Source organism: Orcinus orca, chromosome 5 (assembly GCF_937001465.1).
Source record: "Orcinus orca chromosome 5, mOrcOrc1.1, whole genome shotgun sequence".
In the NCBI taxonomy this organism is placed as follows: domain Eukaryota; kingdom Metazoa; phylum Chordata; class Mammalia; order Artiodactyla; family Delphinidae; genus Orcinus; species Orcinus orca.
In genome coordinates, this window is record NC_064563.1 from 62,957,267 (window position 1) to 62,982,918 (window position 25,652).

General features: G+C 37.6%; 1 long non-coding RNA gene across 1 annotated transcript; it reads right to left on the reverse strand.

Annotated features, from left to right (window-relative positions):
* Positions 1-266: 266 nt before the first annotated feature.
* Positions 267-25,637, reverse strand: LOC117196048 (uncharacterized). The gene is made up of 3 exons (XR_004476019.2): positions 25,537-25,637; positions 23,999-24,112; positions 267-5,024 (listed from the first exon to the last, which is right to left on the reverse strand). It is a non-coding gene; the product is annotated as an uncharacterized LOC117196048 (long non-coding RNA).
* Positions 25,638-25,652: the final 15 nt, after the last annotated feature.

A 25,652-nucleotide genomic window follows, 5' to 3' on the forward strand; every position in this document is an offset into this window, starting at 1 on the left:
AGTTTAAATATAAAGAGATGGGCAAAGGTACACACACACACACACACACACACAAAGCAAACAAAAAGAAGGAAGGAGTTGTGATCTTAATATCTGACAAGCTAGAATTCAGTACCTTAAGCATTAAAAAAAGTGACAATAAAGGACATGTCATTATGTAAAAAAATATGAATATATAATAGTTTTGAATATTTACGCACCAAATTTCATAGCAATCACTTTATAAAGCAGAAACTACAAGAGCTGTAAGGAGAAATAGCCAGATGCACACAGTAATGCACAATTTTAATATATCACTCTTAGTCCAAGAGGAGTTGACAAAAAATAAAGATATAGAAGCCCTAAACAACATAAGCAATAAAGTATGTGAATATACATCAGACTTTGCATCCCAAATATTGATGCATTTTCTTTTCAAGAGCACATAAACATTCATGAAGATAGACAATATATTATGGTCCAAAGAAAATCTCAATGAGTTTAACAAAGTAGAATGATACAAAAATAATTCTCTCATATAAAAAATATAGAACTTAATAGCAAAATTAAAACATAAATAGGCCTTTCTATCTAAAGTTAAATAACTCTCTATTAGACAACTCTCAAGGCAAAGGGGAACTGAAATTTCAGAATTATTTGTAAAAATAATGGAAATGATGACACTATTTGTCAGTATTAATGAATGAAGATCAGAGAAAAAAATCATAGCCTAGAACAAACGTATGGACACCAAGGGGGGAAAGTGGAGGGGGTGGTGGTGGTGGGATGACTTGGGAGATTGGGATTAACGTATATACACTAATATGTATAAAATAGATAAGAATAAGAACCTTCTGTATAAAAAATAAATTCAATAAAATTAAAAATTTCAAAATAAATAAAATGTCCTTTTACATTAAAAAAAAATCATGGCCTTAAATGGTTATACAGAAAAAAATAAAAGGATGACAATAAATAAATAACCACTTGAATTAACAGAAAGACATTCCTTGTTCTTAAATAGGACTTATTTAATATCACAAAGATGTCAATTCTTCACAAATATATAAAAATTTTACTGGGGAGCAGTCAAAAATAAACAGAAAAAGTGGGGATATTAAAAATAATGGCAAAAAGGGACTTCCCTGGTGGTCCAGTGGTTAAGACTTCACCTTCCAAGGCAGGGAGTGCGGGTTCAATCCCTGGTCGGGGAGCTAAGATCCCACATGCCTCGTGGCCAAAAAACCAAAACATAAAACAGAAGCAATATTGTAACAAATTCAATAAAGACTTTAAAAATGGTCCACCTCAAAAAAAATCTTTAAAAAACAAGGCAAAAATAATGAGTTATAAACAGAAAAAAAGATTTAATTAAAAAGTTAAAATGTTGGTTTTTTGGAAATATTAGCAAAATACAGAATCCACTAGCTAATTAATCAAGCAAAAAAGAAACACAAATATACAAAATAAGAAATGACAAGTAAACAACCATAAAAACAGGATTTTTTTTAAAAAATCATGAGAGTTTACATGGTACAACTCTGCTAATAACTTGTAACACCTAGATGAAATATATACATTCAGAATATTAACCCTGGTGTATATAAAATGTCAAACAAACTAATTTTCATAAAAGAAATAGAGACAGTTTTTCAAAACACTAGCCCACCAAAAGCACAAGGCCAAAATGGTTTCACGAGGGAATTCTAGCAAACCTCCAAAGATCAGATTATCCCAATGCTTCTATGTTCCAAAACACAGAGGGGAAAAATATCTGCCTATCCTCCTCCTAAATACCTTTTTAACTATGATCCATGCCCACTACCATTGCCTGAGCTCGTAATCTTTTGCCTGGATGCTCCATTCCTTTTCCCTCTATTTTTTTCCTGCAATCTGATGCTGGAGTGTTACTTTTTTGAAAATGAAAATATGATCACAATTTTATTTACTTTCCCAACTTAAATGTACTGGTAATTGAAGTCGTAGGTGTGAAAATTACAATGGGGAAAATTCTGCTATCATCTTAAACGTGCTCTGTCTAATAAATCTGATTATTGATATAGTTTTTGGGTATGTGGGGCTTAAGGGGACTTTGGTATATCCAGGCCGTTTCTTTGGAAGACATTATGGAATTGAAAAGATAAGACAGCTGAAGATGGAATTCTAGATAATATATCAAAGGAAACTAAAGAAAAGTTGAGGGTGTAAGACAGATCTTCCCAGTGATTTTGTGGGGTAGTCAGGTAAGTAACCATCTTCATTTTGAGAACCTTGTCTCAGGATATTTAGTCAAGGTCATATAACTAGCATATGATGTAGCCAGGACTAAAGCCCAGATTACCACCGTAGCCAGCAGTCTGCACACACTGCCTTTCTTCATCTAATAGTCCTCAGCAAGTCTGTCCTTTGAAATGTAAAGGCTTCTTATACTGCCTAGTGTCGATAGCTCACTTCTCTTAAATTTTATTCTCCTTAAAAGCAGGAACCATATTTTATTGTACCCTTTAATCAACAAGGGTGCCCAGCACAGTGAAGCACTAATTCATGCTATAGAACTCTTGGGTATTATTAACTATTATTATAACACATATTTTCTTAAATCTATTAGATTTCTGTGGAGACTGGTACATACTTTTAAAGCAGTTGTGCTGTTGAAAATGTCAAACAATAATCAGTATTGAGGCTGCAAAGAACAAAGAGCTTTGGAGTCTTAAGAATTGCAATTTGGGAGACACAGATTCGGATGAAACCGAAAGACTGCTCGAAGAAGAGAATCAGTCAGGAGTTTAAAAAGACAAAAGCCACAAGGTTGTTAACTTGCGAGAGAATTGTGATTGACTCTGATGCAAGTCAGGGGATATTTGTGCTTAAGGAATCATGAGTTGTTTTAGGGTAAGGATTCAATAAGCAGATAGGTTGTCACAAGTTGTTTTAGGGTACATGATGGATAAGTGTCTTGAGTAGGACAATAAGTGTTCAAAAGGTGAGATTCCATCTGGGCTGAGATGCACATAAGTCACACTTCCTCAATGGTCTCCCAGCTCCATTTTAGAAAGCTCTCTTAGCAATACTGACTCCATTTTGATTTTCCTTTCACAAAAGAGATTGAGAGGAAATGTGTTACACGTAAAACATTGTACACATAGCAACCTTATGGCTTAGATTTTTTTCCTTAGGTCGGGACAATTTCAAATATTTTGTTCCATTATCACCATAAACAGATGTTATAGTTTGAAAAAATATAGCAACCATATACTTATTATTAGTTTGAACTGCTGTCCAGTGTAAAAATTGTGCTGTAAGTGGAGAGTCAGGAAAACCTAGATGAGGTGGAAAGTATCTTGATTGACTTAATAAAGTGTTCTCAACTTAAAGTATAAATAATATTTTGCTTCATCTTGACTACTGAATATACTCCATACCCTCAGGTTAATACTGAATATCTACCTGCTATAACTCTATTATGTATATTCAGTATGGTAATTCTTTTAACACTTTATCACTAAAAAAGCTCATCAGTGCTCATCATTCAGACTAACTGAAGAAAAGGCTAACGTGGTAAAAAGTTTAAAAGATAAATTACATTAAAGTAAACTTACTACTTAAAATACATGCAGTAATTATATGATACCTAGTTGAGAAATTACTTCGATGAATAATTTGAAATTGGCATATTTACAGCTATGTCCTTCTGAAGTATATAAAGACCCATGGAAGGTTTGTTCTCTTGAGTAGTTTTTAACGTAAACCTGTTAGTTTTATTAATATTGTTAATTTTCTCAGGAAACCCTTTTTACATAGATGGTACAAAAAAAATTAAAGCAAATAATCACAGGATATAAATTCAATGAATGTAAATGAATGCTTTACTTGCATATAGATTGCTGCCATTTAATTTGGTGTGCATTTCTAGATTATTTCTTTATTCATTTATTCACAGAAATTCAAGTAGCCCTCTTTTTAGACCGGCAGAAGTGAAAATGTAAGTTTGTGAGAGCATTGTGATGCTTACTTAGAGCTACTATGGATAACAAAGAAGAATCCCACCATGGTTGCACTAAAAGGTAGTTTCTGTGAGTGACAGACTGGAAGAGAATCCAAAATCTTAAAGTGAGTCCTAGCTCATATAGATGCCAACAGGCCTCAGTTCCCTTTACCAAAGACTTTCTTTAACGCATTGCAAAAAGTCTAAAGCCTTGCTGTGATATTCCATTGAGCATTCACCACCAAGCAATAAATTATTCAAATGGCAAGTCTGATTATGTCTTTTAAAACTACCTCATTTTCCTCTATTTTGAAGACCAAATGGATTATGTATCCCTCAGGTTCTGGCAGAAAGAGATGGCTCTGGATTAGCCTCAAACTGGATAACTGAGGAGCATTTAATAGAGAGACTACAAAAGTATGGGAAAGGTTACAGGAAATCAATTAAGCATAATGCTTTAATCCAGGACTAGCAATTGTAGGGAGGTACTACTCCCCTACATCAGATGGTGTGAAGGGAGAAAAAAGCTACTCAAACCTGGAGAGAGAAGGACACTTGACAGGATCTACAGCCTCTGCAAGAAGGACCAGCCAACCTATTCGTATCTACCAGTGAGAGCCCCTAGGAATAAACGGGGAATAATTGCCCTGACTTCAGTCTCCAGAGAGACTTCCATTGGCTGAACACAACCAGAAACCAGAGGGCAACAGAACTCTTTGATGCAATTCAGATAGGTTAGTCCCCTGGGGCACAGAGAGGGTGGAGAAGAGTAGAGAGTGCATTTGGAGGGCAAATGGAAAATATCCAATATAGTACTCTTTTGGAGGTAATATAAAATCTAACTCAAGGTTATCTAAGCAAACAAGAGTATTTATTGACATAAGTATCTGAAAACTATAGAGGTAGCTCTATCTTCAGGCCCAGCTTCACCCAGCATTTCAAAGGATGTCATTGGGATTCAGCATCTTTCCATCTCTCAGCTCTGTTCTCTTTTGTGTAGACTTTATTCGAAGTGTCAAGATATCTGATAGCAGTTTCAGGTTGAAGTCCAGAAAATATACTAAAAGAATAATAAAATAAAATAAAAATAATAAAGTAAAAAACACAAGGTCCTTTCAACAGTTTAATCAGAGTTCCTGGGCTTAACTCTCAGTGGACTAAATCAAGTCACCTGCCCATTCCTAAACCAATCAATTTAATCAGAGGAATGAAACATGATGATTGGCCTGTACTGAATCACATGCCTATTCTTAGACTCAGTTGTTTAGGCCACACAAAGCCCAAGGACAGAGGGTGGGGAAAAAGTGGGTACTGTTACCAAAATTAGGAAAAATGGATGTTAGGCAGCCAAAAGAAAACAAATGACCACTGAGGCCTATTTGGTAATCTAATTCACTTCTCAGCTCTAATTATCATGATGTTCAGGAATATATGAATCTAACAGTTTAGGCTGACCACGTAGCATTAGAAAAATATGGTAAAAACTTCCACCTTTCTTCCAATTTCCACATTTTATGCCAATGAAGCCATGACACACTTATTCATATATATATATTTATATGAACATATATGTAGATACTGCTATCTATGTATGTATATAAAACTTCTCATCTTGCAATAATTTGATTTGTTGTGCTATTAAACGTAAATATAAATATATTAGCTTTCTAGATCTATAAGTAGTGTGCACAACATAAGCATTCTCTTTAGGTCACCAATTCTTGAAAAAAAGGGAGACATTTCTTTTTTAGTTGTTAGTGTCACTTCTTTCCAAACTATTGGCATAGAAGGATGAATTAATGAGTCAATATGGTGTTTGGGGTTTTTTTTATTTATTTGTTTATTTATTTTTGGCTGCGTTGGGTCTTCATTGCTGCGTGCAGGCTTTCTCCAGTTGCACCAAGCAGGAGCTACTCTTCATTGCGGAGCAAGGGCTCCTCACTGCAGTGGCTTCTCTTGTTGTGGAGCACAGGCTCTAGGCACATGGGCTTCAGTAGTTGTGGCGCACGGGCTTAGTTGCTCCGCGGCATGTGGGATCTACCAGGACCGGGGCTCAAACCTGCGTCCCCTGCACTAGCAGGCGGATTCTTAACCACTGTGCCACCAGGGAAGTCCCAATTTGGTGTTAATAATGATAAAATTATACTTTGGAGTATTTTTCTTTGAAAAGGAAGTATTTTTATTTTCAAACATAAATCACACTATCACAGAAATTTAAAGCTGGAAAGGCCTGGTTTATTTTAGAAGCTGAGAACCAACAAAGTTCAAGTGACCTAAAAACTAGGTAACATTTTAAAATCAAATCTTGAAGAAATGAAAGTCTATGTCCCAGGGAAATTATAGTATGATGAGGTAATATTAGTAGAGCTTCTATATTTTAGCCAGGGACACTACATGAACTTGCAATCACAGTAAATTTAACCATGTGAGTGGCAAGGGACTACTAAGGCTGAGCCTAGATGTATATTCCTCTTAAATCATCCTGTTTTAAGGAAGAAAAGCTTTAACCAGGTAGACACAGGATTTAGTTCTTTCAGATCACATTTATAGGGTAAATGGAGGGTTTTTTTTATTGCAGCTGTGTATTTGCTGATAAGACAAAGCGAAGAATGCAAGTACTTAATCATCACATCTCGAAAATGATACAGAAAATCATCTATTTTTAGCTTTCTACTGTGCCCTTTTACCTTTCCTCTCAATAATGTACCTACATATTAGTTTTTAAATTGCTTATCTACACAAAGCACATTAACTTCTCATAGGTTTATAGGCTGGCTTCACACTCATTCCTCTACAGAAATGAGCACGTCTCTAAAATTATCCAGTGACAAATCTAAAGCTAGATGATTAGAAAAGCAACTGGGGAGCAGGAAATCATTTTTTTAGCCTGCTTGACAAAAAACTAAGATGTACCAAAATGAAAACTCATTCCTATTTAAGATTACTTTCCCTTTGTCCTCTTCCTCTACCCTGGCTGTTGCTGAGCTGGGGAACTTAAATATGCCACTATGACATCTGGGTAGAAGGGTTATCCACTTTGTATTTTAATTGGTCTCATTTTTGGAAACTGGTATCCTTGGAGATCATGTTTCACCATTGTGTTGTTGATAATCCATTGGGATGTGGCAGCATCCTCTTCGTATCTTCTCCCATCTCTCTGGGATTCTTCTCACCCAGGCTGAAAGACTGGTAAACCTCCTGCAAGTCTGCTGAGTGTTTCTATCTCACCTATATTCTGGGCCCTTTCTTTCTTGTGGACACAGAGAAATTCACTGTTTTTTCATATACCTCTTGGACCACAAAGGTTCTATGGCTGTCAGCAGGCACTTGCTGTGCCATACCATCTCTTCAGAATTCTGTTCCATTGCTCTCCAGTTGTCATAGTGTGGTGAACCTCAGCAAACCTACCAAAGTCCCAGAAAGAAAGGGTGATTCATAGAGAGTAAACCCATCGGAGGAAGACAGGGAGAAGGATTTACCACCATTCTCTCCTCTCCCTATACTTGCCCCAGAATTCATTCCAAGGGAATTCATTTCATTTACATAGAAAATGACAAAGCTCCCTTTTCTTGCCTCTATCTCCATTACCATTACAAATCTTTATATATATTTATAATAACTTCTTTAAGCGTCCTTGTCTGTTAATTCCATCATCTCTATCATTTCTTGGTCTGGTTCTATCGATGGATTTTTTCACCTGGGTACGGGTCACATTTTCATGATTTTCCACAGGTCTAGCAATTTTTGATGAATGTTGAATATGATGAATTTTATTGTTGAGTGATTTTTGTGTTTCATTAAAGGGAACTGAGTTTTGTTCTGGTAGGCAATTAATTTACAGGCATACCTTGTTTTACTGCATTTCACTTTATTGTGCTTCACAGATACCATGGCTTGTTACAACTCTGCATTGTCGGATGATGGGAAGCATTTTTTCAGCAATAAAGCTTTTTTTTTTTTTTTTTTTTTTTTTGCGGTACGAGGACCTCTCATGGTTGTGGCCTCTCCCGTTGCAGAGCACAGGCTCTGGACGCGCAGGCTCAGCGGCCATGGCTCACGGGCCCAGCCACTCTGCGGCATGTGGGATCTTCCCAGACCGGGGCACGAACCCGTGTTCCCTGCATCGGCAGGCGGACTCTCAACCACTGCACCACCAGGGAAGCCCAATAAAGCATTTCTTAATTAAGGTATGTACGTGGTTTTTTAAGATTTTTTTTAGATTTCACACTTAATAGACTGCCGTATAGTATAAACATAACTTTTACATGCACTGGGAAACCCCAAAATGCATGTGATACAATTTATTGTGATATTCACTTTAGTGCAGTGGTCTAGAATGGAATCCACAACATCTCCGAGGTATGCCTGTACCTGAAGAGTAATATGATCATTTTGCAGCTTCTATTTCAACTTTATTAAGGTGGGTCTAGAACAGATTTTACTCTAGGGATAGTTTTAGCCCTTCTTCTTAGGAGTAAAACTAATGGTATAGCCCTTTGGGGATCTCTATTGAATTCCCTGAGTGTGAACAGGCCTTTCCACCCTAGTTGGTCAGAATTGAAACATCTCCCAACGCTGTGAAACTCTGATGGATTTTCAGCTTACAGCTTCCCTATAGTTGTCCCCTCCCTGGTAGGCATTTATCTGGTCTTGCGGAGTCTCACCCCATATATGTACGGCTTAATATTCAAATACTCAAAGGGACATCCATGCAAATTTCTGGAGTTCTTACCCTGCTTAGCTCCCTTCTTTTTGGTCCTCTCCGCCATAAATTAACTTTCTTAAGCCTCTCTAACTCTGATATTTGCCCCCTCAGTTTAGCAAGGCTGCCATGTTTTGTCTGTGTTCTACCTCTATGCACCACTGTCTACGAAGTGCCTCCAGCCAGAAAACTGGGCAATTGTAGGGCTTATGTAGCTTGATTTCCTTCTCTCAGACACTGTAGTCTTGCACTGCCTGCTGTACAATGTCTGAAAACAGTTGTTTCATATATGTTTTCACGTTTTCTTTTTTTTAGTTCTTTATTGCATAAGCGTTAGTCTGGTACCAATTAATCAGTCATAGCTGTAATACAAGTCAAGGCTTTTGATTTTCTCCATTTATACTATTATTGACAATCCCTAATATAATGGATATCCTTCTATGTAGGTGTCAACTGAGAAGAGGATCACCATTTAATCATTTATACCAGGAAAAAAATCAATTAATAATTCATAAATCATACTATCAAAACATCTCAAATTTCTACAGGTATGTAAACTAGATTGTATAGTCAGATTTTATTACCACTGTAATGACTATAATTCAGATACTTCACATAGGGAGATCAGCTAGAAGATTTATTCATAAAAGAGGACAAAAGAGAAGTTACTGGAAGAGAAGAAGAAGATGGGAACTAAAAATGACTTCCTGGAGAACAAAGGAAAAGCAATTTCCTAGAGAACAAAGGAGAGATTAAGTTCTCTTCTTTTCTAATAAAATTGAAAAGTTTCAGAATTTAATAATACAGGAGTCTGCAGTCAATGACAGGATAGGGAACTGGTGTTTGCTCACTGCATGGCCTTGGGAGAATAAAATATAATCCATTGGAAGAGTGCAAGTAGAGGCCCAAGTGACGAAGATCTAAGAGGATTTTCATGGTTCCCTCAAAGACTGAAGATGTGATAAGTTTAGGCTAGCCTTAGAGAAGTGTATCACATGCCAAAGGTGAGTATGGGTCTTGCATGGAACTGAAATGAACACTTACAACAGAGTTTCAGGAAAACTGGGAGGGTATACAACCTAAATGGGCAAGCATGCCAAAAAGTCTCACACATGAGCTCAAGGTTTGAAAAAAGACAAATAGGTAAACAGGCTGTAAATAATGAGATTGCCCAGAAAATTTCAGCATTGACATGCTATTAATCCATTTAGTAGCAATATTTCTTGTATAAAATGTATTTTTTTTAATAATTTTATTTATTTATCTTTGGCTGTGTTGGGTCTTTGTTGCTGAGTGCGGGCTTTCTCTAGTTGTAGCGAGCGGGGGGCTACTCTTCGTTGTGGTGCACGGGCTTCTCATTGTGGTGGCTTCTCTTGTTGCAGAGCATGAGCTCTAGGCGTGCAGACTTCAGTAGTTGTGGCACGCGGGCTCAGTAGTTGTGGCTCGCGAGCTCTAGAGCACAGGCTCAGTATTTAAGGCACACGGGCTTAGTTGCTCCGCGACATGTGGGATCTTCCCGGACCTGGGCTCGAACCCGTGTCCCCTGCATTGGCTGATGGATTCTTAAAAACTGCGCCACCAGGGAAGCCCTAAAGATGTGACTGTGTTTCTGTTTTGTAATTTAGTGCACGTGTAGCCATTTTTAGATTCCACCTATAAGTGATATCTTATGATAAGTCTCTTTTTCTGTCTGACTTATGTCACTTAGAATGATAGTACCTAAGTCCACCCAAGTTGCTGCAACTGGCCTGATTTCATTGATTTCATGGTTGAGTAATATTCCATTGTACATAAGTACCACATCTTCTTTATCCATTTTTTCCTTCCAAGGACATCTAGGTTGTATCCAAGTCAAGGCTCTTGTAAACAGAGCAGCACTAAATGTTGGGGTACCTGTGTCCTGTCGATTTTTGGTTTTCCCAATATATATGCCCATGAGTGGAAGTGCCGTATGCTCTGTAGCTCTGTTTTTTAGATTTTTGGGGAAACACAATACACTTCTCCAGAGTGGCCATTGGCAATTTACATTCCCAGCATCAGCGTAACAGGGCTCCCTTTTCTCCATGCCCTGACCTCCATTTCTGGTTTTTACTCTTTGTGAGAATGGCCATTCTGACTGGTGGGACGTGATACCTCTTTGTAGTGTTGATTTGCATTGCCTGCCTGTGCATCATTGGCGAAGTTCAGCTGCTTTTCATGTGCTTTAATGGCGAGTCCAATCTACCTCTTGAAATCCCTTTCCTGCAATTCTGCCTTGCTTACAAGTCCTTTTCGATGACATACCTCAAGACATTTTTCGTTGATAGGTATCATTTACAACCCTGCAGGTTTGTGAATTGTAGTGTCCCGAGCTCCATTTTTCAACTTGTTTTTTTGGGAACTGGCCACAAAACAGCATGTTTGCTTCAAGCCCTATTCTGGTTACGGGGGCAAGCTGAGCCCTTGGTCAATTCCTCTTCCTGATTGGAAATTAGAGTGGCACATGCCTGTCCAAACACCTAGGGCTTGTCTCTCATTGGTTACCCCCTTCCGCTTCATGCTCCGGACAAATTCCAAACTGTACGAAAAAGGATGTTGAAGGTGCTGACTTCCCCAAGTGGGGAGATTGTAAGGGAAGAGGCTGGAGGGGGGAACCCGACCATCCGGAGATGAGGAGATGAGGTGCCTTTTCCAAATTCTTCCCGATCAGATGGTGTACCATCCTCTAGGTGTCCCATGCATGTTTTAGCTGTAGGAAGGGTCCCCTGCACCTGGAGATTTGGGACCCATGGAATGGGGACCAGGCAGTATTACTCTTCAGGGGCTGCATTTGCTGGCCCATCCTCACCAAGCCTCTCAGCCCCATGAGTGTCCAACCTTAGGTCCCATCCAGCTGTGGGTCTAGATGTGGTCAGTCCAGGTTGCATCACAGCCCCTGAATGAATTCTGTAAGAATTTGTCTTTTTTTTCTTTTTTTTGTATTTTATTTTTATAACGGTGTGTAGCTGATTTTCAATGCTGTGTTTCTTGCTGCTGTACATCCACTTGATTCACTTACAGAGAGACATCAATAAATTCTTTTTCAGATTCTTACTACTCTTATTTTTTAAATAATTTTATTTATTATCTTTGGCCGTGTTGGGTCTTTGTTGCTGTGCACGAGCTTTCTCTAGTTGTGGCAAGCAGGGGCTACTCTTTGTTGTGGTGCACGGGCTTCTCATTGCAGTGGCTTCCCTTGTTGCAGAGCACGGGCTCTAGGCATGCGGGCTTCAATAGTTGTGGCTTGCAAGCTCTAGAGTGCAGGCTCAGTATTTAGGGTGCATGGGCTTAGTTGCTCTGTGGCACGTGGGATCTTCCTGGACCAGGGCACAAACCCGTGTCCCCTGCATTGGCTGGTGGATTCTTAACCACTGCGTCACCAGGGAAGCCCCATAAAATGTATTTTTGTTTAGTCATTTTTAATAAAACCTATCATAAGAACACTTGCTCAAAATTCAACACTCTCTCTCTCCATGAACACTGGGAAAGGGGGCTATGTCAACTCAGACTATTCCATAAAATAAATTTCGTAGTAAATGGTATAAAAATTTCACCAATTCAGTTCTTATTCCACTAATTCCAAGGATCCTACAGATACTCGTTTGTTATATAGTTCAGGAAATGAGTTATCCTTAATTTGGCCAGAAATAAAAGCCAACGGCAAAGGCTTGGAAACATTTTAATTATACAGAGATAATCAACATAATGATATGTGTTATTGTAAAATTATACTATACTATTGTGAATTTTATTCTTCTCTAAATTTTAACAAGAGTACTAGTGCTTTTATTCTGTATAACTGATAAAAGCTATAGAAATAATTCACTTTTCTTTCATATCCAGAATTATAGAATTAAGGAAGATTCATCAGGATGAAAGCAAAATATCAGCAATAACCATTCATGCTACCTTTTTCAATTATGATGTTTCTGTGACTTGTTCACCACTGAATTCCCAGCACCTAGAGGTGCTTGGCACAAGTAGATATTCAGTAAACATTAGGTGAATGAATGAATGAATTACAACTTTTACATTCATACTAGTCACCATGATGCCAATAATGAATACAATAAATTAATTCAGTACAAAAAATGAATACAATAAAATCTGGACCAACAGCTAATGAAAGGTCTAAGTGTCACAGAAAAATAACAACAAAAACAAAACCAAAAAACTTTCCTAACAGGATGATGCTTGGTTTTGTTTATTATTGCTGGGGAAGGGGTTGAAATATGGCCACAGAAATGGGCATGAGACAGTTAACAGTAAATCCTTAGCTTGTTACAATTAGGAGAGATGTTTTATAGCTTAAAAACAGAAGTCACCTGGGGTCAATGATTCATGCAAAAGGCAGAAAATTTTTTACTCAATGCTCAACATGGAAGTTATTTTGCAGAAATCACCAGGCTGGATAAGAAATCTCCTTATGTTCTAGATATTAGAAATAGTAAAATAAAAGCATTACTAGCTTAGATGTTTTGTTGATAAAGGCCCTTAACTGAAATTAAAGCAATTTCAAGCCAAAGGATAGTGAAATGTCTACAATTCATACTGTAACTCTGATATAAGTAAGACATAATGATTCAACTCAGAAAGACACTGGGTATGGACAAGTGTGGAACCCAGTAGTTTGAAAGATGCAGAATTTCTGTGTTTATTTTAACATATTTATTGGGAGTATAATTGCTTTATAATGTTGTGTTTCTGCTGTACAACAAACTGAATCAGCTATACGTATAAATATATGCCCATATCCCCTCTCTCTTGCATCTCCCTCCCACGCTCCCTATCCCACCCCTCTAGGTGGTCACAAAGCACCGAACTGATCTCCCTGTGCTATGTAGCTGCTTCCCACTAGCTATCTATTTTACATTTGGTAGTGTATATATGTCAATGCTACTCTCTCACTTCGTCCCAGCTCACCCTTCCCCATCACCATGTCCTCAAGTCCATTCTCTACGTCTGCATCTTTATTCCTATTCTGCCGCTAGGTTCATCAGAACCTCTTTTTTTTTTTTTTAGATTCCATATATATGTGTTAGCATATGGTATTTGTTTTTTCTTTCTGATTTACTTCACTCTGTATGACAGACTAGGTCGGTCCACCTCACTGCAAATAACTCAGTTTTGTTCCTTTTTATGGCTGAGTAATATTCCATTGTATATATGTACCACATCTTCTTTATCCATTCATCTGTCGATGGACACATAGGTTGCTTCCATGTCCTGGCTATTGTAAATAGTGCTGCAATGAACATTGTGGTACAAGACCCGTTCTGAATTATGGTTTTCTCAGGATATATGCCCAAGAGTGGGATTGCTGGGTTGTATGGTAGTTCTATTTTTAGTTTTTTAAGGAACCTCCTTACTATTCTCCATAGTGGCTGCATCAATTTACATTCCCACCAACAGTGAAAGAGGGTTTCCTTTTATCCACACCCTCTCCATTTATTGTTTGTAGATTTTTGGATGATGGCCACTCTGACTGGTGTGTGGTGATACCTCATTGTAGTTTTGATTTGCATTTCTCTAATGATTAGTGATGCTGAGCATCCTTTCATGTGGTTGTTGGCAACCTGTATATCTTCTTTGGAGAAATGTCTATTTAGATCTTCTGCCCATTTTTGGTTTGGGTTGTTTGCTTTTCTGATATTGAGCTACATGAGCTGCCTGTATATTTTGGAGATTAATCCTTTGTCAGTTGCTTCGTTTGCAAATATTTTCTCCCATTCTGAGGGTTGTCTTTTCATCTTGTTTATGGTTTCCTTTGCTGTGCAAAAGCATTTAAGTTTCATTAGGTCCCATTTGTTTATTTTTGGTTTTATTTCCATTTGTCTAGGAGGTGGGTCAAAAAGAATCTTGCTGTGATTAATATCATAGAGTGTTCTATGTTTTCCTCCAAGAGTTTTTAAAATATCTGGCCTTACATTCAGGTCTTTAATCCATTTTGAGTTTATTTTTGGTATGGTGTTAGGGAGTTTTCTAATTTCATTCTTTAACATGTAGCTGTCCAGTTTTCCCAGCACCACTTATTGAAGAGGCTGTCTTTTCTCCACTGTATACTCTTGCTTCCTTTATCAAAAATAAGGTGACCATATCTGCGTGGGTTTATCTCTGGACTTTCTATCCTGTTCTATCGATCTATATTTCTGTTTTTGTGCCAGGACCATACAGTCTTGATTAGTGAAGCTTTGTAGTATAGTCTAAAGTCAAGGAGCCTGATTCCTCCAGCTCCGTTTTTCTTTCTCAAGATTGCTTTGGCTATTTGGGTTCTTTTGTGTTGCCAAACAAATTGTGCAATTTTTTGTTCTAGTTCTGTGAAAAATGCCATTGGTAGTTTGATAGGGACTGCACTGAATCGGAGATTGCTTTGGGTAGTATAGGCATTTTCACAATCTTGATTCTTCCAAACCAAGAACATGGTATATCTCTGCATCTGTTTGTATCATCTTTAATTTCTTGCATCAGTGTCTTAGGGTTTTCTGCATGCAGGTCTTTGGTCTCCTTTGGTAGGTTTATTCCTATTTATTTTATTCTCATATTCCAATGGTAAATGGGAGTGTTTCCTTGATTTCTCTTTCAGGTTTTTCATCATTAGTATATAGGTATGCAAGAGATTCCTGTGCATTAATTTTGTATCCTGCTACTTTAGCAAATTCATTGATTAGCTGTAGTAGTTTTCTGGTAGCATCTTTAGGATTCTCTGTGTATAGTATCATGTCATCTGCAAACAGTGAGAGCTTTACTTCTTCTTTTCAAATTTGGATTCCTTTTATTTCTTTTTCTTCTGTGATTGCTGTGGCTAAAACTTCCAAAACTATGTTGAATAACATTGGTGAGAGTGGGCAACCTTGTCTTGTTCCTGATCGTAGAGGAAATGGTTTGTTTTTCACCATTGAGAATGATGTAGGCTGTGGGTTTGTCATATATGGCCTTTATTATGTTCAGGTAAGTTACCTCTATGCCTACTTTCTGGAGGGCTTTTATCAATGGGTGTTGAATTTTGTCGAAAAATTTTTCTGCATCTATCGAGGTGATCATATGGTTTTTCCCCTTAAGTTTGTTAATATGCTGTAGCACACTGATTTGCGTATATTGAAGAATCTTTGCATTCCTGGAATAAACTCCACTTGTTCATGGTGTATGATCCTTTTAATGTGCTGTTAGATTCTGCTTGCTAGTATTTTGTTGCGGATTTTTGCATCTATGTTCATCAGAGATACTGGCCTGTAGTTTTCTTTCTTTGTGACATCTTTGTCTGGTTTTAGTATCAGCGTGATGCTGGCCCCACAGAATGAGTTTGGGAGTGTTCCTCCCTCTGCTATATTTTGGGAGAGTTTGAGAAGGATAGGTGTTAGCTCTTCTCTAAATGTTTGATGGAATTCGCCTGTAAAGCCATCTGGCCCTGGGCTTTTTTTTGTTGTTTGAAGAGTTTTAATCACAGTTTCAATTTCAGTGCTTGTGATTGGTCTGTTTATATTTTCTAGTTCTTCCTGGTTCAGTCTCAGAAGGTTGTGCTTTTCTAAGAATTTGTCCACTTCTTCCAGGTTGTCCATTTTATTGGCATATAGTTGCTTGTAGTAATCCCTCATGATTCTTTGTATTTCTGCAGGGTCAGTTATTACTTCTCCATTTTCATTTCTAATTCTATTGATTTGAGTCTTCTCCCTTTTTTGCTTGATGAGTCTGGGTAGTAGTTTATCAATTTTGTTTACCTTCTCAAAGAACCAGCTTTTAGTTCTATTGATCTTTGCTATTGTTTCCTTCATTTCTTTTCATTTATTTCTGATCTGCTCTTTATGATTTCTTTCCTTCTGCTAACTTTGGGTTTTTTTGTTCTTCTTTCTCTAATTGCTTTAGGTGCAAAGTTAGGTTGTTTATTTGAGATTTTTCTTGTTTTTTGAGGCAGGATTGTTTTGCTCTAAACTCCCCTCTTAGAACTGCATTTGCTGCATCCCATAGATTTTGGGTCATAGTGTTTTCATTGTATTTGTTTCTATTTATTTTTTTGATTTTCTCTTTGATTTCTTCAGTGATCTCCTGGTTATTTAGTAGCATAAGAATTCTTTAGCCTCCATGTGTTTGTATTTTTTACAGTTTTTTTCCTGTAATTGATATCTAGTCTCATAGCATTGTGGTCGGAAAAGATACTTGATACGATTACGATTTTCTTAAATTTACCAAGGCTTGATTTGTGACCCAAGATATGATCTATCCTAGAGAATGTGCCATGAGTACTTGAGAAGAAAGTGTATTCTATTGTTTTTGGATGCAACGTCCCATAAATATCAATTAAGTCCATCTTGTTTAATGTGTCATTTAAAGCTTGTGTTTCCTTATTTTCATTTTGGATGATCTGTCCATCCATGAATGTGGGGTGTTACAGTTCCCTACTATGATTGTGTTACTGTCGATTTCCCCTTTTATGGCTGTTAGCATTTGCCTTATGTATTGAGGTGCTCCTATTTTGGATGCATAAATATTTATAGTTGTTATATCTTCTTCTTGGAATGATCCCTTGATCATTATGTACTGTCCTTTTTTTCTCTTGTCATAGTCTTTATTTTAAAGCCTATTTTGTCTGATATGAGAATTGCTACTCCACTTTCTTTTGATTTCCATTTGCATGGAGTATCTTTTCCCATCCCCTCACTTTCAGTCTGTATGTGTCCCTAGGTCTTAAGTGGTCTCTTGTAGACAGCATATATACGAGTCTTGTTTTTGTATACATTAAGCCGGCCTGTGTTTTGGTTGGAGCATTTAATCCATTTACATTTAAAGTAATTATCAATATGTATGTTCCTATTACCATTTTCTTAATTGTTTTGTGTTTGTTATTGTAGGTCTTTTCCTTCTCTTGTGTTTCCTGCCTAGAGAAGTTCCTTTAGCATTTGTTGTAAAGCTGGTTTGGTGGTACTGAATTCTCTTAACCTTTGCTTATCTGTAAAGGTTTTAATGTCTCTGTCGAATCTGAATGAGATCCTTGCTGGGTAGAGTAATCTTGGTTGTAGGTTTTTCCCTTTCATTACTTTAAATATGTCCTGCCTCTCACTTACGGCTTGCAGAGTTTCTGCCGAAAGATCAGCTGTTAACCTTATGGGGATTCCATTGTATGTTATTTGTTTCTTTTTCCTTTCTGCTTTTAACATTTTTTCTTTGTATTTAATTTCTGATAGTTTGATTAATATGTGTCTTGGCATGTTTCTTTTGGATCTATCCTGTATGGGACTCTCTGCACTTCCTGGACTTGATTGACTATTTCCTTTCCCATGTTAGGAAAGTTTTCAACTGTAATCTCTTCAAATATTTTCTCAGACCCTCTCTTTTTCTCTTTTTCTTCTAGGACCTCTATAATTTGAATGTTGGTGTGTTTAACGTTGTCCCAGAGGTCTCTGAGACTGTCCTCAATTCTCTTTGTTCTTTTTTCTTTATTCGATGCTGAGTTTCTAACCATTCCCTATCCCTTCAGCTGTTCTTCACATAACATGGTCTCTAGCTGCTTTGCCATCATGGGGTTGTACTACTCCAATTAAGCATCGTTGTCTTAAAATGTGGCACTGAAGTACAACACATTTGTGGTAGTTATTTTATGTGTCAATTTGGCTGGGCCGTGGTGCCTGGATATGTAGCCAAACATTCTGGATATTTCTGTGAGGGTGCTTTGGGATGAAATTAACATTTAAGTTGGTGGATTTTTGAGTAAAACAGAATGCCCTCCATAATGTGGGTGGGCCTCATCCAATCAGCTGAAGGCCAGACTAACACTGTAGACTGACCTCCCTCAAGCAAGAGAGAATTCTGCCAGCAGAGAATTCTGCCTTCAGACTTGAACTACAGCATCAGCTCTCCTGCCAGCCCACCCTGCATATTTTGGACTTGTCAGACGCCATAATCACATAAGCCAATTCCTTAAAATAAATCACTTTCTATATATATACACACATCCTACTGTTTCTGTTTCTCTGGAGAACCCTGACTAATATAACACGCATGCAGATATTTGTCCTATATGCACAGAATACTGCAGAGCGATTATTCCTAGTCACACCTCAGAGAGGGCAGTCCTTAATCACAGATACAATGAAATCAACAAAGATTAATACAAGATAAAAGACAATAACCAAATGTAAACCAGGGAGAAGAAAAATATAAGGGAGGAAGAAAGAAAATTACATTTGCTTTTTTAGTTATCACACCAAGTAACTCATAATTGAGCAAAAGGAGAAAAGAACTCCTTTGAAGTTTTTTTAAAAAATGAACCCATCTGCTTCTGGAGTATCCAGTTACCATGCTCCCTTCACCCATCCAGAAAACACTTTTATTCCATGTTGAACCAATAATATGAACCACTTTTTTGGAATACCACCTTTTGTCTTTTGCTATAATTTCCAGATGACATGTTTTGCTTGCCGTAAGTACCTCCCAAGGCAAAAGGTGGTCCCATGGCCCAGAATTGGAAATTATTTCCAGGTCCCCTTCAGCAACCTGGTTAATTTAGCCTTGCTCAGCCATATATGTGACATATATGACAAACTATGTCTCATCCCTTACTCTGAGTGTGATATCTGCATGTAAATATTTGTATATTGTCATTCATTCATATGTGCCAGGCACTGAGCTAGCTATTGAGTACACAGTCATGAACAAGATAGATATGGCCCTGTCCTCATGGACTTATATTTTAGTGGGTAAGACAAATAATCGGTAAGAAAATAAACTATGATAACTGTTATGATGGAAATAAATGGAGTGCTGTGAGACAGAAGAGGTCTCCTTCAAACTAAGACCTGAATATTTAAAAAAACAAAATAAAGAAAATTTAGGGAAAAGCATTTCAAAAACAGCAAGTACAAAAGCTCTGAACTGGGAAAAACTTGGGAGTGTTTAGAAAATATCAGAAAATCCATGTGGTTGAATCCCGATGATGATAGAAAGGATTGAAAATGAGGTAGGATACGTAGGCAGAGACCAGATCATAAAGGGTTTCATAGTGAAATTTATTAGGGCAATGGAACACTCCTGAACTTGGAAACCAGATTACTTTCTCAAAAAGTGAAACCAGGAAGAATCAAAGCACAATGAACAAGAATCACCACCTGTGGAAGTGGTTACAAGCAGAAAAGAAAGTGTGTGTATAGCTGGCAAATTTGAAAAATATACAATTTCAGAGAGACTACAGTATAGACATAGAGAACAATGAGTAGAATATGATTATAACTTAAGCTGAAACATAATCAATGATACTGAACCCTGCCTGAAGGAGTAATCTGCTAACAAGTCTGAGATATTCCTTAAAGGTACCTCTCCAGCCATGGCAGGGCAGGGAGAAATGGGGGAGGTGTTAATAGATTGCTCAATATCTTCCTGTCAATTGTTCCAACAAAGATAGTTCTGTTGTTACCTGTTTTGTACATTGGGCTTCCATTTCAAAAAAGGTTAAAAAAAATCTTTGAAAACTGCTTCAAAAACAGAAACTATAATTACATATATATAATGACATATATGGAGAATATAACTAATAGATATTATATATATGGAGACTATAACTATAAATATGTATATATATATATATATGAGGCAAGAAGAGAGAGAGAGAGAGGGAGAGAAAGACAGGGAGAGAAGGAGAGAGAAAGAGGGTGGGGGAGAGAGAAAGAGGAAGAGACAGAGGGGGTTCCTAGGTGAGCAGAGTATCAGACAGCCTTAGCAGAAATACTCATATAGAGGAAATAAATGCATAAGACTACATAGTTTGATGGGATTAGTCATTAACATCACCCAACAGCCTGCTTTTGCTCTGATTCCAGGCTCACAAACAAACTTCTACTGACAAGAGCTGGCTTCTCATGGGAGAATATATTGATACTCCATGACTTTCTGGTGCACATGACATTAAACATCATCAATGAGGTTTCTAAATCAGTGTCTAATTAATTTCTGCACTTGAAAAACAGGATCCCCCAGTGCAATGACTACCTCATGGAACTGTCACACTCAGGTTTCCTGAGAGTGACCAACCAATGTCTGTGACTTCTGTGGCTGGTCTCTTTTCTATCCACAACCAATTGGAACTAGAGAATCTCATCCATTTAAAGGGACGATCCACAGTAGGAACCCACACTTACCAGCAATGCAATACAATAGGAAAAGAACTTCCTACCTTCTTCATAGAAAAAGAAGCATAGTGGCTTAAAGACAGATATGCAGTTTTAGCACTTGGACTGTTTTTATCACAGACAGAGAATGTTAAAGGTTAGATCTGAAAGTTCATTGTGTCCAACCCCTGAGTTTTAAAGGTGACAAGAGAGGCTTGGGAGATTAGATGGTCTGCTCCCAAAATACAACCAGGACTCCTGGGCTAAACTGTTCCCCCTATGATAACTCCCTACATCGTGGTAATAGTTGCTCACACTCTTAATCTTCTTGCAGCCAAGAATTCGTATTCTCATTCTATGCAATCATGGGTAAACTTTAAAAAGAAATTATGTTTTCCAAGAAATCAAAGATAGCCTTCTATAAAACTTTTTCCTTTCCATTAAGAGCAATAGGTATTTAGTTAACTCCAGCCTATATGGCAGCCAAAACTTTTATAATGAAAGTCATAATACCTTTCTGCTTAAAACCCTGAAACAACTCCTATTCCACAAAGAGTAAAAGCCAGTTCTTCCAATAGCCTACAAATCCTGCACCTCCATTCTCACCCTGTTCCTGCCACACTGTCTTCCTTGCTGTTCCCAATATACCAAGTACTCACCTGCCTTAGGACCTCTGTGCTGGCTGTTCCCTCTGCCTGGAACGTTTTTCTCCCAAATAAGCTGAATGACTAATTCCTTCATCTCCTTCAAGTCTTTGCTCAGATGTCATCTTCTCAATGAGACCTGCCCTGACCATTCTATTTAAAAGTACTACACCCAACCCTCTTCACTTCCAATGCCCCTAACCCTGACTTTCTTCTTTTTCTATAGGATTTAACACCGTCTAACATTTACTTATTATGTTTATTGCTCATTGTCTGTCTCTTTCCACCAGAATGTAAGCTCCATGAAGGCAGGAATCTTGGTGTATTTTTCCACTATTATATCCCTAACATTTGAAAGAGTGCCTAACTCTCAACAAATATTTGCTGGATGAATTAATTAATTCATTCAATTAATTGCATTTGGAAATTTGACCACTTTATGTCTACCAATAATAAAATGTCATATCTAAAGTGAGTAGGATCAAAGTTGAATCTTTACCCAGATAGGCTGGCTCTTCCAATGGATTCCATTAAGGAGGGAAATATACTAACGCAATAATACATTTCTAGTCTCTGAAATTCTTCTTTGTTGTTGCCATCAATAAAATGAAAAGGAGTTACTGTTCAATAATTAAAAGATGATCACAACAAGGATTTACTGTATAGCACATGGAACTATATTCAATATCTTGTAAAAACCTATAATGGAAAAGAATCTCAAGCTGTACACCTGAAACTAACACAATATTGTAAATCAACTATAGTTTAATAAATAAAATAATTTTTTTAAAAAAGATGATCAGGGAATTCCCTGGAGGTCCAGTGGTTAGGACTCTGCACTCTCCCTGCCAAGGACGCGGGTTCAGTCCCTGGTCGGGGACCTAAAATCCCACAAGCTGCTCAGTGGGGCCAAAAAGAAAAAAATTAATAAAAAGATGATCAACTACTCTTTTTCAAAGAAACACCCAAATGCATTAAAAATGAGTATCAAACCAACCCAGAATGTATTGACAAGGAATACTATTTATTTAGCATCAATTAAGCTGTCAATTTTTCTTGGTTATAACCTTGACATGTTCTCTTGCACAGTATTCTGAGAAACTGCCACAAAATGAGAATCTAAGAAGTGTGTGTGTGTGTGCACGTATCTTTATAAGCAGTCATGACAAAGTACCTGAGAGTAAGCATACTGACCTATCTATTCCATGCAAGTATTCTACACATCTTTCAACTGGTTTGTTTTTTCAACAATCATGATGGATTTTTTCTTAAATATCCTCATTCTATTTCCAAGTCCTTTTTGTAAACAAACATGGATAAATAGCTGGCTGAGAATAGCAATGCAGGTGGCCACTGTGTATGGTCAAGCACTGCATGCACATCTCTGCAAGTGCCATGTGTATTGTACATGGATTATGATGTAAATGCATCAGTACCACCACCACCACCCTTCCCTGGAGTTGTGCAGTATTCACCCATGGGTCTGTTCAATCTAACCAGCCCAGACTGGAACTAAAACCAATGATCTTTCCTCTTGGAAAAAGTAATTCAAAATGACTGAGCTAATCAATCCTAGACAATGATATATGAGCTGATTTACATTAAAATAATATCCTCAAAACATTTACCAGTAATTAAAAAATGGAGAAGGTGTTAAGAGACACAACTATCTTAAAATGACTTTATATGACAGGTCACAGTTTCCCATCCCTGAATCTTTGTTTAATTGGCAGTTGGTTTTCTGGTAAAGGGTAGAAAATCTGATACACATAATGATCTTAGAGCACACTCAAGTGGATAAATACTAGACTAGCAATGTTTTTCTTAAAGAGATGTCTTGGTCTGTGATAGAAAAAAATGAAAAGAGAAGGTGGTGGAAACAAAGATACTGAATGAATGAAGATGTACCAGCCCTCATCACAAGGGCTTGTAGTTTAAATTATTTCTTTAATAACGAGGATGGATTTTTGGCTGGTCTAGCCATACTTTCCATTTAGTCTTCTTCACTCTTTCTTGAGTCAATTTAGGGGGACTTTGAATAGAAGTTTGGGATTTTTTTGGGAGAGGGTGTTTAGTTTTGTTTTTTTTTTGGCTGTGCCACAAGGCATGTAGGATCTTAGTTCCCTGACCAGGGATCAAACCCATGTCCTCTGCACTGGAAGCTCAGAGTCTTACCACTGGACTGCCAGGGAAGTCCCTCGAATAGAACTTTGAATAGAACAAAGCTACCTTATACGGTAACAAAGCTGTAATCTAAACCTCTTGCACCTCATACTTATGAATGAAACCAAGTGGCCTCGTTATAGGAAAAATACCTGAAACGACACACTTAAACAACCAAAATGTCCGTAACTAAAATATCCCTACCTAACTCAATTTCAATCTTGCAGTCTCCAGAAAGCATTTTGCTTTTTCATATCTCTACTCCTCTAATCCTATTGCTCCCTCATCCTGAAGTGCACATACTTGCCTCCTCCTCTTCTCTCTTACCTTCATCAGTTCCCACTACTTCATCTCCCAGAAAAAAAAGGGGGAACTAAGCAGACACATAGCAGGTATCCACAACAATAGTACTTACCACTGTGCCATATTTGTTTCTTCTTATGTCTACTCCTCCATTGAACTGTGTGCCAGCCAAGAACCAGGGTTGTTTTGTTTTGTTTTGTTCTGTTTATCTTTATATCTCCAGGGCCTAGAAAGCATTTGTTAAAAGATGTACATATATGTTTATTTAGAAATGGAATTTGACATCACAGTAAAAATAGGCCCAGGGTGAAGACACCAAAGATATGATTGTCTTGAATGCTCTGCCCTCTCTTACCTCCCATATATTCACTTAATCACTCGTACTGCTTAATGTGGAAAAATTACTTGGAAAATATTTTTTAAATACTTTTAACAGTCAAACCAGTAACCAAAAAACTTAAATCAAGAAGTGAAAATAAAAGTGTCTTCTTTCTATGTCCACCTTGAGAAGCTCCATCTGTGAGACTGGTTTCTCCAAGATAAGAAGCAAAACTAGTTCTTCACTTTCTCTCCTCACTCCCTCCAGTCCTACCTCAAAGATCCCATACCCTGTCCGCTTTAAAGTCAAAGGTACCTATCCCAGCAGAAAATGAATTCAAATACACCTGTAATTGTAAACCAAAATAGTGTGAAGGCATTCACTATACTTTGGCTGGGTGGGGAGACAACGAAAGGCAAACTAATCTCCCCAAATATGCAAAGCTGCAGAAGGTGACAGAATAACTGCTATTTATTTTTGTTCAAGAGGACTAGGCTAAACTACACAACTTAAGTAATACAGACTTTAATATATTGTAATAAAACAAAGCCACATTATTTCAATATTAAAGTTAGACCTTCTATATGATAAAAATATTTCCTCCAGCAACTCTGTCAGTGAAGATCTATTCCGTCGTAGGTTGAAATTCAAACTAGCCTTTTGCCAGCTGGTGATATTGAGCATATATATTGAGAGTCTCTGGGCCAGTTTCCTCAATCTCCAAAATGAGAGTACGATGAGGTACAGTGGTTAGGTTCCCAAGTCAGTAAGTAAGGTTGCGGGGGGGGGGGGGGGGGAAGCCTGTCACAATTACCTCTGAAAAATCACTTTAATTACCCCTAAGTATAGCATATTGACTTTAGTGTACACACTATACAGTAAACCTTATGGGCACTAAATTTTGAGAAACCACTTAAACTGAAGAAATAAAAAAGACTGTATATATGCGTACATGTAGGCATTAAGGCCATTCTGGTTTTAACTCTAAAAGCACTAATAGTGAACAGGGTATGGCTAGAGAACACAGCTCCAGAGTTTAGTAAATGTTAGTGTCCTGCCTTTCTTCTGCCCTTTAGCCTATCAGGAAATCTCCCAGATCAGTCGTTTTAACGTGATTATGCCTGAGGCGCAGGTAGTGACTTATGCAGCGAATACTTCGAGGGAAGAAACTTTGTAACCCGTTTGGAGTTCTCCTCCTAACACTCGCACTTTGAAGTGCCTCGCTAAATAAGAGGATGAATTATTATCTACCACAGATTAGAGCTCGGGCCATTTCAATGTACTAATACCTCGGAAATTTTACAAAGCAAACTTGCTACACACATCACTACCTCAAATCCGCAGTCTTCCCTTAGCTCCAGAAAAGCTTGGCCCAATCCTTTCGGCTTCCGTAACCTCGCTCAATTTCGCGAGACTAAGGCTGAGCTCCGCGAGACTAAGGCTGAGC